Raw genomic sequence first — 14,941 nt, 5'->3', positions numbered from 1 at the left:
GTTGGCAAAGTAATGTCTCTGCTTTTGAATATGCTATCTAGGTTGGTCATAACTTTCCTTCCAAGGAGTAAGCATCTTTTAATTTCATGGCTGCAGTCACCATCTGCAGTGATTTTGGAGCCCCCAAAAATAAAGTCTGACACTGTTTCCACTGTTTTCCCATCTTTTTCCCATGAAGTGATGAGACCCGATGCCATGATCTTCGTTTTCTGAATGTTGAGCTTTAAACCAACTTTTTCAGTCTCCACTTTCACTTTCATCAAGAGGCTTTTGAGTTCCTCTTCACTTTCTGCCCTAAGGGTGGTGTCATCTGCATATCTGAGGTTATTGATATTTCTCCCAGCACTCTTGATTTCAGCTTGCATTTCTTCCAGTCCAGCGTTTCTCATGATGTACTCTGCATAGAAGTTAAATAAACAGGGTGACAATATACAGCCTTGACGTACTCCTTTTCCTATTTGGAACCAGTCTGTTGTTCCATGTCCAGTTCTAACTGTTGCTTCCTGACCTGCATACAAATTTCTCAAGAGGCAGATAAGGTGTTCTGATATTCCCATCTCCTTCAGAATTTTCCACAGTTTATTGTGATCCACACAGTCAAAGGCTTTGGCGTAGTCAATAAAGCAGAAATAGATGTTTTTCTGGAACTCTCTTGCTTTTTCCATGATCCAGAGGATGTTGGCAATTTGATCTCTGGTTCCTCTGTCTTTTCTAAAACCAGCTTGAACATCAGGAAGTTCATGGTTCACATATTGCTGAAGCCTGGCTTGGAGAATTTTGAGCATTACTTTATTAGCGTGTGAGATGAGTGCAATTGTGCGGTAGTTTGAGCATTCTTTGGCATTGCCTTTCTTTGGGGTTGGAAGGAAAACTGACCTTTTCCAGTCCTGTGGCCACTGCTGAGTTTTCCAAATTTGCTGGCATATTGAGTGCAGCACTGTAACAGCATCATTTTTCAGGAGACATACAGATGGCTAAAAGAAGATGCTCAACCTCACTAATTATTAGAGAAATGCAAAAAAAAAAAAAAAAAAACTACAGGGTACCACCTCCTATCAGTTAGAAGGGCCATCATTAAAAAGTTTACAAATAACAAATGCCAGAAAGGGTGTGGAGAAAAAAGGAACCCTCTTACACTGTTGATGGCAATGTAAAGTGTTACAGTCACTATGAAAAACAGTATGGAGGTTCCTCAAAAAACTAAATATAGAGTTACCATATGATCCACCAATTCCACTCCTGGGTATATATCTGGACAAAACTATAATTCCAAAGATACATGTACCCTTATATTCACAGCAACACTATTCACAATTTCCCAGACATGGAAACAACCTAAATCTCCATCAGTAGATGAATGGATACAAATGGATGCAGCCATTTGCAGCAATATGGATGGACCTAGAGATTATCATACTAAGTGAGCCAAGTCAGAGAAACACAAATATTATATGATATCATTTATATGTGGACTCTAAACTATGACACAAATGAAGTTATCAGCAAAACAGAAGCTGACTCATAGACACTGAGAACAGACACATGGTTGCCAAGGGCATTGAGGACTGGGGAGGGAGGGACTGGGAGCTTTGGATTAGTAGATGGCAATCCATCATACATACAATGGGTAAACAAGGTCCTACTATATAGCACAGGGAACAATATTCAGTGTGCTGTGAAAAAACATAATGACAAGAATATTAAAAACAGTATATATGTGTACAACTGAGTCACATTGTACATTGTATACAGCAGAAATTAATACAACATTGTGAATCAACTATACTTCAATGCAAAATAAAGTAAAATAATTTTAAAATAAAGAGTTACAGGTCTCTAAGTCACTGCCTCTCCACCTCATGCACCTCTAGAAGCTTCTCTCTCACCACACACACCTCTGCAGGATGTAGATGCTAGTGCTCCCTCCTGCATCTCAAGTATTTATTTCTTGATAATCAGCCCAGTCAAGCCAGTCTGCTCTTTCCAGCCCCTGGAATTCTGGAGAATAATATTTTCCCTATATTCTTACATATACATTTGTATTTCTATTCTCTGGGTATAACTGGCAAAAGCCTATTTTGAATCTTTAGTTCTGACAAATTTTGTGGCCTTGAAATAGTACACAGTTAAAAAAATATATCTACCTCATTTGCATATATATGTATATAATATACATCTGTAGCACCCTGAGGAAATAATAAAAGTGTTTTTTCTTTTTTCTTTTGTGATGGCAGGGAGGCACACAGAGGGATCTCACTATAGAGAAATTTTTCAGATTTATGTTTTGAAGAGTTTTCTTAAGAACTGTATATAAACTAATGAGAAAACACTGACTCGAGTGAAAGAAAACAGTGTTTCTACAAGAAGAGATCAGATTTCCTTCTGATTCTTTATTGGAACTAGATTCTGGAGTTAGAAAGAAAAAGAATGAATGTAAACCGTCAAAATCTTGTTAGAATAGGTGACCTTCAATGGGAATTATTTTCAATCTTGTTTATACTCTCCTCACGTCAAAGTAATACCAAATACTATTATCAGCAGTAACGATGGGCTCATTAAAGTAAGAATTCTTATTTGCAGGATCTGGCTTTGGTTGGGGTGCTTCATATTACAATCTAGGGATGGGAGGAGAAATGAATAGATGTGTGTTATTTGAAAAAGCTTCCAGGTAAAGCAGATACAACTTTCCAGCCCCCTCCGTCCATGCCATTCACCTCCACCCCTACCATAAATACTTGTCCACTTCCTTGCTCTGAGTTAATGGCCATTTTAAGTCAGGTCCACCATAAGTTGTGATCGTCAGATCTGTATTCATTATGACCTATATTGATAATTTCATTGTACTCCTCTGAGATGAACTGAATTCTTTCTCAGTTAAAGACAAACAAGTAGACTAAAGCTGAATTCAGTGAGAGTCAGTCAGTGTAGGCCTACACATTGATTTTTTAAATGTGTGTTTGGTTGTCTTCAGAGAGAGCATAACTTTGTCCAGTTTTCCTTAATTACCTCTATTCACTCTTACACCAAGTTTCTCCAAATATTTGTTTCCTATTTGGTCCCTAGAGGGATTTAGTTTGTGACTTCCTGGTTAGAACAAGCTAGTTTATAAAATTGTAACATACTTTAAAAAGCAAAGGTTAATTGAGTGCCAATAAAGAAAAATCTTAAAAAAAAAAAAAAAAAGCAAAGGCTTTCTAACCGAAAGACAAATACCAGGGACAGAAGAGTTTTCTCACGACATGTTTGTTTTTGTTTTTTTTCTACTTCACCATCTTCTCATCAAAGAACATGCTCCAATTTAAAATAATTAAATTTGGAGGAGAACAAGATAGAGGAGTAGGTGGACAGTGGAGTACATCTCTCTCCATGGATACATCAGGAATACACCTTCAGACACAGAAGTGCAGGCAGAACACCAGCTGAGAGTGGACAGAAGGACCTGACCAGCGGGAAAGAATATATAGAACTGTGCAAAATTCGGTAGGGTGGAGGAACTAGGGGGAAAACAGAACTGTTACCAGGACTGGACCTGCCCTGTGAGGGGGAAACTGAAGCAGGGGTCCAATCCCGTCAGTGGGGCGATTGTCTGAGTCAATTTAAGACTAAGAGTGAAACAGCTGATCTGTGGTAGCCTAAATGGAATGAGAATCAGACAGTCCTTGCCACAGCCATACATATCCCGGACAGGAACACTGGTCTACTGGAAGGGGCAGTGGCTGGGAGCTGGAGTTTAGGGATTGCAGAGCAATTCCAGGGCGAGGGCTGCTGTTGACTGTGGAGAGACGGATGGAAGGGACATGAGGGAGGAGATCGTGGTGGGAAATGCCTGTGGAGGAAAACCAGGCAGCCACTGATGAGTCATGCATAGGGGTGGAGCCATCACCATAGCCTCTCTCTCCCACAGGCCAGCATCAGCAGCTGAACAATAGAGAGGCTGGCCAATCAAATGCCTGATGCACTGGACTACAAAGTAGAACCACACCCAGGTTGCTCCTTTCAGTGACTGACCCACCGATCTACAGAGTAGGATCCCAGCCAAGGGGGCCCTTCAATGTGCCAGACGCACGAAACAACAGAAAAGGACCCTAGGCAAGGGAGCACTCTAAGTGCCTAAACGGGGGAGCTTTGGAGAAAGACTGACCAAAGAGGCCTTATGATCTCCAGCTACAAGAGGCTTGAAAAAAGACTCTGATAGGGCCATAACTCCTTCAGTGGAGGCAGTCCATGTCCCTGCACACTTGGTGCCACCAGGGTCCCCGCAAGCCAAGCAGCTGAGCCACCTTCATGCTCAACTCTCACTGGGGCAGAGCTGCCACAGGCAAAAGAAAAGTCTTGCATCTATGCACGCAGGGTCTCTTTGGTTGTGTCCAACTCTTTGTAACCCTGTAGACTGTGGCCTACCAAGCTTCTCTGTCAGAGAGGGGATTCTCCAGGCAAGAATATTGAAGTGTATTGACCAATACTGATTGCCATACCCTTCTACATTATATTTCCTGCTGCCCTAGCTGCCAACTCCCCTGAGTACCTGGTCCTGCCAGAACCCCTGCAACCCAAGCAGCTGCACCACCTCTACACCTGGCCCCCACAGGGGCAAACCCAAGCCCTCTAGGGCAGCCTCAGGAGCTAAACCCCAGTGGATGACCCATGTGTAGAGGTGGAAATAAAAACCACAATTGAAACCCAGGAGCAGTGTGGCTAAGGAAGAAGACCCAAAACATTCCCACCAGCTATACAAGCTACAGATTAAATCCACGCAATTAAATGGACTCTGTGTCAATGGAAATATAAAAGTTCATTGATAGCTCCCACAAAATAAAACTGACTAGCGCTGATAGCTGTGGACATTGGAGGCAAGAACACACAGGAGTAGGACCAGATTAGAATCTGAGCTGCCCCCACAGCAGGCCCAAAGATCAGCACAGTGTCGGAGGGCATCCTAGGGAGGTGAGGTGAACAGTGACTCCCAGTGATGGAAAGGACTCTGACAGCAGTGACTCAAGAAAAACATTTATTATTCTTACGTTTTGACTTGTTCTGTAGATTCTTTTGGGTTTTTTTGCTTTTTCTTTTTCCCCACTCTGTTGTAGTTGTTGATTTTATTGGCATTAAGAAATCCAATTAAGCTTTTCAGCTTTTTTTTCCCCTCAGTCACATTTTTTATTGTTGTCATAAACCTCTGCCTCTACCTTGGGCTTTTGCAGTTCTATGGAGTTTTCCTCTTTTTATTCTTTTTTCTTTTTTTAATTTTAATTTTTAAAATGTATTATTATTTTTTCTACATTTACTCCTTTGTTTGCCTTTCCTACTGTTCTTTTCCCCTTGCAGTTAATCTTTAACATATGTAAATCTTCTTTATCTACCTATATTTAACTTTGCATATTTATTCTTTATTTCTTTTCTTTCTTTCCTTTCTTTCCTTTCCTCTCACCATATTTCTTAGTTTTGTTTTCGTTGTTTTATCCCTCACTTGGCACCTTGCTTTAGTTTTGTTTTCCAGTTTGTGCTTAAGTTAGTTTTGTTCTTAACTGGCAAATATAATTTTTATTTCCTTTGTTTGCCAGGTCAATCTACTATACCTTATTTTTGTTGGACTGTTTTCACTTTGCTCATGGGTGTATATGTATAAGTGTATATTCCATTATTTTAAGTATTATTTGCCTGATTTTGTAACTGCCATTTGTCTGGGGTTCATCTTTGGTTTCTTGTTTTTGGATATTTATGTTAATCTCACTTAATGCCATAACAAACTACTTGTGGAACCTTTGATCCTGACCAGAGATCAAGCCCTGAGCCTTTGGAGTAGGAGCACTGACTTTAAAACCCTAGACTACCAGAGAACTAACTCTAGAGAAAATAGTGAGAACTCACACGAAGGATACTACTTGAATACAAGGCCCTGCATCACCCAACCACAAATAGCACCCTGTGCAGGATGCCTTATCTAAACGACAAACAAAACAAAAATACAAACCCAATAATCTGCACACATGATTACCACCTCTCTCAGCCATGCCCATCAGAGGAAAAACAAACAAACAAAAACTCAGCACAAATCTCACACAAACCACTGTATCAGTCTTAGGAGGGAAGAAACCAAAAGGAATAAAAAATTCAACCTTCATCAAGGAAAGAATTCAACTTTCCTTAAAGCCTGAGAAAGGAGACCTCAAACACAATAACTTTAAAAAAATAAATAAATAATGAAAAGGCAGGGAAAACTGCACAAATGAAGGAACAAACTAGAAACACAGAAATACAAATAAATCAAAAGGAAAGAGGTAAGTTCCCTGAAAAAGAATTCAGAATAATGGGAGTAAAAATGATCAAAAATCTTGAAAACAAAATGGAGACAATGAAAGAAGCAATTAACAAAGCAAAACAAGAAGAATTAATGAATAAACATACAGAGACAAACAATACAATTACTGAAATTAAAAATACAATAGAAGGAATTAATAGCAGAATATCTGAAGTGAAGAACAAATCAGTGAGCTGCAACATAAAATGGTGGAAACAACTTCTGAAGAGTAGAATAAAGTAAAAAGAATGAAAAGAGTTGAGGACAGCATCAGAGACCTTTGGGACCATATCAAATGTACCAACATTCAAATTATAGGGGGTCCCAGAAGAAGAGGAGAAAAAGAAAGGGTATGAGAAAATTTTTGAAGAGATTATAGTTGAAAATTTCCCAACATTGAAAAGAGAATAGTCAATGAAGTCCAAGAGGCACAAAGAATCCCATACAGGATAAAGCCAAGGAGAAACATGCCAAGACACAAACTAATCAAAATGACAAAGACTCAACAAAAAGAAAGAATATGAAAAGCAGCAAGCGAGAAGCAACAAGTAACACACAAGGGAAACCCCACATGCTTAACAGTTTATTTTTCAGTGAAAACTCTGCAAGCCAGAAGGGAATGACAGGATATATTTAGAGTACTGAAATGGAAAAATCTAAACCAAGATTACTGTACCCAGCAAAGATCTCATTCAAAATTGATGGAGAAATAAAAAGCTTTTCAGACAAGCAAAAGTTAACAAAATTCATTACCACCAAACCAGGTTTACAACAAATGTTAAAGGAATTTACATAGTCAAGAAATAGAAAAGAAGAAAAAGATGTACAAAATCAGCCAAAAACAATTAAGAAAATGGCAATAGGAACATATATATCAATAATTACTTTAAATGTAAATAGATTAAATGCTCCAACCAAAAGGCACAGACTGGCTGAATGGATACAAAAACAAGACCCATATATATGCTGTCTACAAGAAACCCACTTCAGACCTCAAGACACATATAGACTGAAAGTGAGAGGATGGAAAAATATATTTCATGCAAATGGGAAGCAAAAGTAAGCTGGAATAGCAATCCTCATATCAGACAAAATAGACCTTAAAATAAAGAAGATTATAAGAGACAAGGAAGGACACTACATAATGATCAAGGGATCAATCCAAGAGGAAGACATAACAATTGTAAATATCTATGCACCCAACATAGGAGCACCTCAATACATAAGACAAACACTAACAGACATAAAAGGAGACATTGACAGTAACACAATAACAGTAGGAGACCTTAACACCCCACTCACACCAATGGACAGATCATCAAAACAGAACACTAATAAGGAAACACAAGTCTTAAAGGATACATTAGATGAGATGGATCTCATTGATATTTTCAGGACATTCCATCCAAACGCAGAAGAATACACCTTCTTCTCAAGTGCACATGGAACATTCTCCAGGATAGACCACATCTTGGGTCACAAATCAAACCTCACTAAATTTAAGAAAATTGAAATTGTATCAAGCATTTTCTCCAATCACAATGCTATGAGACTAGATTTCAATTACAAGAAAAAAACTGTAAGAAACACAAACACATGGAGCTTAAACAACACATTTCTAAATAACCAACAGGTTACTGAAGAAATCAAAAGGGAAATCAAAAAATTTCTAGCAACAAATGACAATGAAAACATGATAACTCAAAACCTATGGGATGCAGCAAAAGCAGTTTTAAGAGGGAAGCTTATAGCAGTACAATCCTACCTCAAGAAACAAGAATAGACAACCTAACTTTACACCTAAAACAACTGGGAAAAGAAAAAAAAAAATACCCCCAAAATTAGGAGAAAGAAAGAAATCATAAAGATCCAAACAGAAATAAATGAAAAAGAAATGAAAGAAACAATAGTAAAGATTAATAAAACTAAAAGCTGGTTCTTTGAGAAGATAAAATTGACAAGCCTTTAGCCAGAATCATCAAGAAAAAAAGAGAGAAGAATCAAATTAACAAAATTAGAAATGAAAAAGGAGAGATTACAACAGACAATGCAGAAATACAAATGATTATAAGATGCTATTATGAACAACTATATGGTAATAAAATGGATGACCTGGAAGAAATGGACAGATTCTTAGAAAAGTTCAATCTTCCAAGACTGAACCAGGAAGAAATAGAAATTACGAACCACCCAATTCAATTACTGAAATTGAAACTGTGATCAAAAAATCTCCCAAAAAACAAAAGCCCAGGACCAGATGGCTTCACAGGAGAATTCTGTCAAACATTTAGAGAAGAGGTAATACCTATCCTTCTGAAACTCTTTCAAAAAATTGCAGAGGAAGGAACACTTCCAAACTCATTCTATGAGGCCACCATCACCCTGATACCAAAACCAGACAAAGACAACACAAAAAAGAAAACTACAGGCTGTTGTGACTGATTAACATAGATGCAAAAATCCTCAACAAAATTTTAGCTAACAGAATTCAGCAACACATCAAAGCTCATATACCATGATCAAATTGGGTTTATTTCAGGGATGCAAGGATTCTTCAATATATGCAAATCAATCAGTGTGATACACCATATTAACAAATTGAAAGATAAACACCATATGATAATCTCAATAGATGCAGAAAAAGACTTGAGAAAATTCAGTACCCATTTATGACTAAAACTCTTCAAAAAATAGGCACAGAAAGAACCACCTCAACATAGTAAAGGCCATGCATGATAAGCCTACAGCAAACCTTATTCTCAATGGTGAAAAACTGAAAGCACTCCCCCTAAGGTCAGGAACAAGACAAGGGTGTTCACTTTCACCACTATCATTCAACATAGTTCTGGAAGTCCTATCTATAGCAAGCAGAGAAGAAAAAGAAATACAAGGAATCCAGATCAGAAAGGAAGAAGTAAAGCTCTCACTGTTTGCAGATGACATGATACCGTACATCAGTTCAGTTCAGTTCAGTTCAGTCGCTCAGTCGTGTCTGACTCTTTGCGACCCCATGAATTGTAGCATGCCAGGCCTCCCTGTCCATCACCAACTCCCGGAGTTTACCCAAACTCATGTCCATCAAGTCGGTGATGCCATTCAATCATCTCATCCTCTGTCATCCCCTTCTCCTCCTGCCCCCAATCCCTCCCAGCATCAGGGTCTTTTCCAATGAGTCAATTCTTCACATGAAGTGGCCAAAGTATTGGAGTTTCAGCTTCAGCATCAGTCCTTCCAATGAACACCCAGAACTGATCTCCTTTAGGATGGACTGGTTGGATCTCCTTGCAGTCCAAGGGACCCTCAAGAATCTTCCCCAACACCACAGTTCAAAAGGATCAATTCTTCAGTGCTCAGCTTTCTTCGCAGTCCAACTCTCACATCCATACATGACCACTGGAAAAACCATAGCCTTGACTATACAGTACATAGGAAACCCTAAAGATTGCTCAAACTACTGCACAATTGCACTCAGCTCACATGCTAGTAAAGTAATGCTCAAAATTCTCCAAGCCAGGCTTCAGCAATATGTGAACCATGAACTTCCTGATGTTCAAGCTGGTTTTAGAAAAGGCAGAAGAACCAGAGATCAAATTGCCAACATCCTCTGGATCATGGAAAAAGCAAGAGAGCTCCAGAAAAAAACATCTATTTCTCCTTTATTGACTATGTCAAAGTCTTTGACTGTGTGGATCACAATAAACTGTGGAAAATTCTGAAAGAGATGGGAATACCAGAACACCTGATCTGCCTCTTGAGAAATTTGTATGCAGGTCAGGAAGCAACAGTTAGAACTGGACATGGAACTCCTTTTCCAAATAGGAAAAGGAGTACAGTCAAGGCTGTATATTGTCACCCTGCTTATTTAACTTATATGCAGAGTACATCATGAGAAATGCTGGACTGGAAGAAACACAAGCTGAAATCAAGATTGCCGGGAGAAATATCAATAACCTCAGATATGCAGATGACACCACTCTTAGGGCAGAAAGTGAAGAGGAACTCAAAAGCCTCTTGATGAAAGTGAAAGTGGAGAGTGAAAAAGTTGGCTTAAAGCTCAACATTCAGAAAACGAAGATCATGGCATCCGGTCCCATCACTTCATGGGAAAAAGATGGGGAAACAGTGGAAACAGTGTCAGACTTTATTTTTTGGGGCTCCAAAATGACTGCAGATGGTGACTGCAGCCATGAAATTAAAAGACGCTTACTCCTTGGAAGGACAGTTATGACCAACCTAGATAGCACATTGAAAAGAAGAGACATTACTTCGCCAACAAAGGTTCGTCTAGTCCAGGCTATGGTTTTTCCTGTGGTCATGTATGGATGTGAGCGTTGGACTGTGAAGAAGGCTGAGCGCTGAAGAATTGATGCTTTTGAACTGTGGTGTTGGAGAAGACTCTTGAGAGTCCCTTGGACTGCAAGGAGATCCAACCAGTCCATTCTGAAGGAGATCAGCCCTGGGATTTCTTTGGCAGGAATAATACTAAAGCTGAAACTCCAGTACTTTGGCCACCTCATGTGAAGAGTTGACTCATTGGAAAAGACTCTGATGCTGGGAGAGATTGGGGGCAGGAGGAGAAGGGGACGACAGAGGATGAGATGGCTGGATGGCATCACTGACTCGATGGACGTGAGTCTGGGTGAACTCTGGAGTTGGTGATGGACAGGGAGGCCTGGCATGCTGCAATTCATGGGGTCACAAAGAGTCGGACATGACTGAGTGACTGAACTGAACTGAACTGAAAGATAGTATCAGAAGATACCAGAGCTAATCAGTGAATTTAGCAAGGAGTCAGACACAACTGAAGCGACTTAGCATGCATGCATGCATTGGAGAAGGAAATGGCAACCCACTCCAGTATTCTTGCCTGGAGAATCCCAGGGATGGAGGAGCCTGGTGTGCTGCCGTCTATAGGGTCACACAGAGTCAGACATGACTGAAGTGACTTAGAAGCAGCAGCAGGATACAAAATCTATACACAGAAATCACTTGCATTTCTATATACTAACAATGAAAATCAGAAATAGAAATTAAGGAATCAACCCCCTACACCATTGCACAAAAAGAACTAAATATCTAGGTATAAACTTACCTAAGGAGACAAAAGAACTGTTCACAGAAAATTATAAGACACTGATGAAAGAAATCAAAGATGACATAAACAGATGGAGAGATATTCCATGTTCCTGGGTAGGAAGAATCAATATTGTAAAAATGACTATACTACCAAATGCAGTCTACAGATTTAATGCAATCTCTATCAAATTACCAAAGGCATTTTTCACAGAACTAGAACAAATTTCACAATTAATACAGAAACACAAAAGACCCTGAATAGCCAAAGCAATCTTGAGAAAGAAGAATGGAACAAGAGGAATCAAACTTCCTGTCTTCAGATTATACCACAAAGCCACAGTCAGAAAGAAAGTATGGTACTGGCACAAAAACAGAAATATAGACCAATGGAACAAGATAGAAAACCCAGAAATAAACCCATGCACCTATGGGTACCTTATTTCAACAAAGGAGGCAAGAATATACAATGGGGCAAAGATAGCCTTTAATAACAGTACTGGGCCTTCAATAAATGGTGCTGGGAAAAGTGGACAGCTACATGTAAAAGAATGAAATTAGAACACTTCTTAACACCATACACAAAGATAAACTCACATGGATTAAAGACCTAAATGAAAGACCAGAAAATATAAAACTCTTAGAGGAAAACATAGGCAGAACACTCAATGACATAAATCAAAGCAACATCCTCTATGATCTACCTCCTTGAGTAATGGAAATAAAAACAAAAGTAAATAAGTGGGACCTGGTTAAACTTAAAAGCTTTTGCACAGCAAAGGAAACTGTAACAAAGGTGAAAAGACAATCCTAAGAATGGGATAAAATAATAGCAAATGAAACAACTTACAAAGGATTAATTTCTAAAATATACAAGCAGCTTGTCCAACTCAATACCAGAAAAACAAACAACCCAATCAAAAAGTTAGAAAAACACCTAAAAAGACATTTCTCCAAAAAAGAGATACAGATGGCTAAGAAACACATGAAAAGATGCTCAACATCACTCATTATTTTAGAAATGCAAATCAAAACGACAATGAAATATCACCTACACCATCATCAGAGTGGCCATCAGTCAGAATGGCCATCATCAAAAAGTCTACAAACAATAAATGCTGGAAAGGATGTGGAGAAAAGGAACACTCTTACACTGTTGGTGGGAAGGTAAATTGATACAGCCACTATGGATGACTGTATGGAGATTCTTTTAAAAAACTAGGAATAAAACCACCATATGATCCAGCAATCCAACTCCTAGGCATATACCCTGAGGAAACCAAAATTGAAAGAGACACATGTATTCCATTGTTCATTGCAGTACTATTTACAATAGCTAGAACACATAAGCAACCTAGATGTCCATCAACAGATGAATGGATAAAGAAGTTTTGGTACATATACACAATGGAATATTACTCAGCAATAAAGAGGAAGACATTTGAGTCAGTTATAATGAGGTGGATGAACCTAGAACCTATTATACAGAGTGAAGTGAGTCAGAAAAAGAAAGATAAATTCCGGATTCTAATGCATAAATATGGAATCTGGAAAAATGGTACTGAAGAATTTACTTACAGGGCAACAGTGGAGAAACAGACATAGAAAATAGACATATGGACATGGGGAGAGGGGAGGAGAGGGTGAGATGTATGGAAAGAGTAACATGGAAACCTACATTACCATATGTAAAATAGATAGCCAACGGGAATTTGCTGTATGGCTCAGGAAACTCAAACAGGGGCTCTGTATCAACCTAGAGGGGTGGGATGGGGAGGGAGATGGGAGGGAGGTTCAAAAGGGAGGGGATATATGTATACCTATGGCTGGTTCATATTGAGGTTTGACAGAAAATAGCAAAATTCTGTAATGCAATTATCCTTCAATAAAATATAAATAAATTATTTTAAAAATAAAAATAAATAAATTTTAAAATTCATTTTTTTCAAATGTACTTCTTTATTAAGTATAACCACTGAGTACTGTAATGAATGCAAATTTTTCTTCACTGTACCCGAGTATATGAAATATGATTATTTTTTATAACTTTACCTAATCTCATTTAGCCCCAATTTCAGTCAATTTGGAGGACTCCCTCCTCTTTTTTTACATCTCATGGGTGGGGAGAAGTTAGAGACTGCCAGGCAGATCATCCACTGGCATGCACCACAGAATGTTTTCAAACTGTGGGTTTTAATCTATGACATCAATTTAGTAGATCACACCAGACGATCTTACAATAAAAAAAATAGAATAGGAAAGAAAACACAAACCAACATCATAAATAAAAATATTGTTTTATGAATATTTTCTGGTCCTGGAACACAATGTAAAATGTCTTTCCTATTGCAGCTCATGGGTCAAAATTTTTGAAAAACACATAAGATATCAAGGTGACTACTGCATCTCTTGACATGAGGTTAAAACATGGCCCACATCTTCCTTAAACTACCCTCAAGGTCTCTGTAGTGCCAGACGTTTTTCATTTACTCCAGGCCTAATTGTGGGATGCACAAAAAGATATAGTCACTCCCCCTACCATGCCGCTTGAGAACAGCAGAGAACTTGCCAAGGTGTCTAAAGTCCTCTCTGCCTTAGATGTGCCACCTGGATATCTCTATTCCACATGGCCTGAGTTCTTAGGAAATCAAAAATGCTTCTCTTCATAGCTGGCTGTCTCCCTGGGCTTCATCCCTGAAGTAGGCTTCAATAGCCACTGACCTTGAATACCAAAAAACTGTCTCGGGGATTTAATTTCTACTCCCTCTCTGGTCCCAACCTCAGGGATCAGAGTACACACCTACTGATCAGGGAGACATACTTAAAACTCATTTCCTTCCTTTAGGCTCTCCTCTTAGTTCCTGAGATTTTATGTAGTCAGGAAGATGGAAAACTGTCTTTGGCAGTACTTTTCATATCTGTTGTTCATGGCGTAACTGTGTTCCCAAGTACTTCAAAATTCTGTTTTTTCAAGCCAATGCAAATGTTCAGAGTCTTCAAACTCAAACGCATTTTTTTCTCTCAAAACTGTTGTTTCTCCCTTGCATTTATAAGCCTATTGATGGCTTATAAATAGGGCAGGAATAAAGACACAGATGTAAAAAAGAGACTTATGAACACAGAGAGGGAAGGAGAGAGTGGTGCAAATTGAGAGCGTAGCACTGAAACATATACATTATCGTGTGTAAAGTAGATAACTAATGGGAAGTTGCAATGTAACACAGTGAGCTCAGCCTGGTGCTCTGTGATGATCTAGACGGGTGGGCTAGGGGAGTGGAGGGAGTCTCAAGATGGAGGGGATATTTGTATACTTATAGGTGATTCACATTGTTGTACAGCACAAACCAACACAACATTGTAAAGCAATTATTCTCCAATTAAAAATAACTTCTTTAAAGAAAAAAAGTTAAAGCCAAAAATTGACTGATTTTTCTATTCCTCTTTCCCTCAGGCAATGGATACCTGAGTCTTCTGTTTAAGCTTTAATAGGAAACAGGTTCAGACTGCAGACTTGAATAACACTTTAATTAATACTTCAACACTATTTCTAATTATTAAACTTAAAAGGAT

The sequence above is a fragment of the Bison bison genome, unplaced genomic scaffold, assembly GCF_000754665.1.
Source record: "Bison bison bison isolate TAMUID 2011002044 unplaced genomic scaffold, Bison_UMD1.0 scf7180017864139, whole genome shotgun sequence".
Taxonomy (NCBI): Eukaryota; Metazoa; Chordata; class Mammalia; order Artiodactyla; family Bovidae; genus Bison; species Bison bison.
This window is presented reverse-complemented; position numbering follows the sequence as displayed.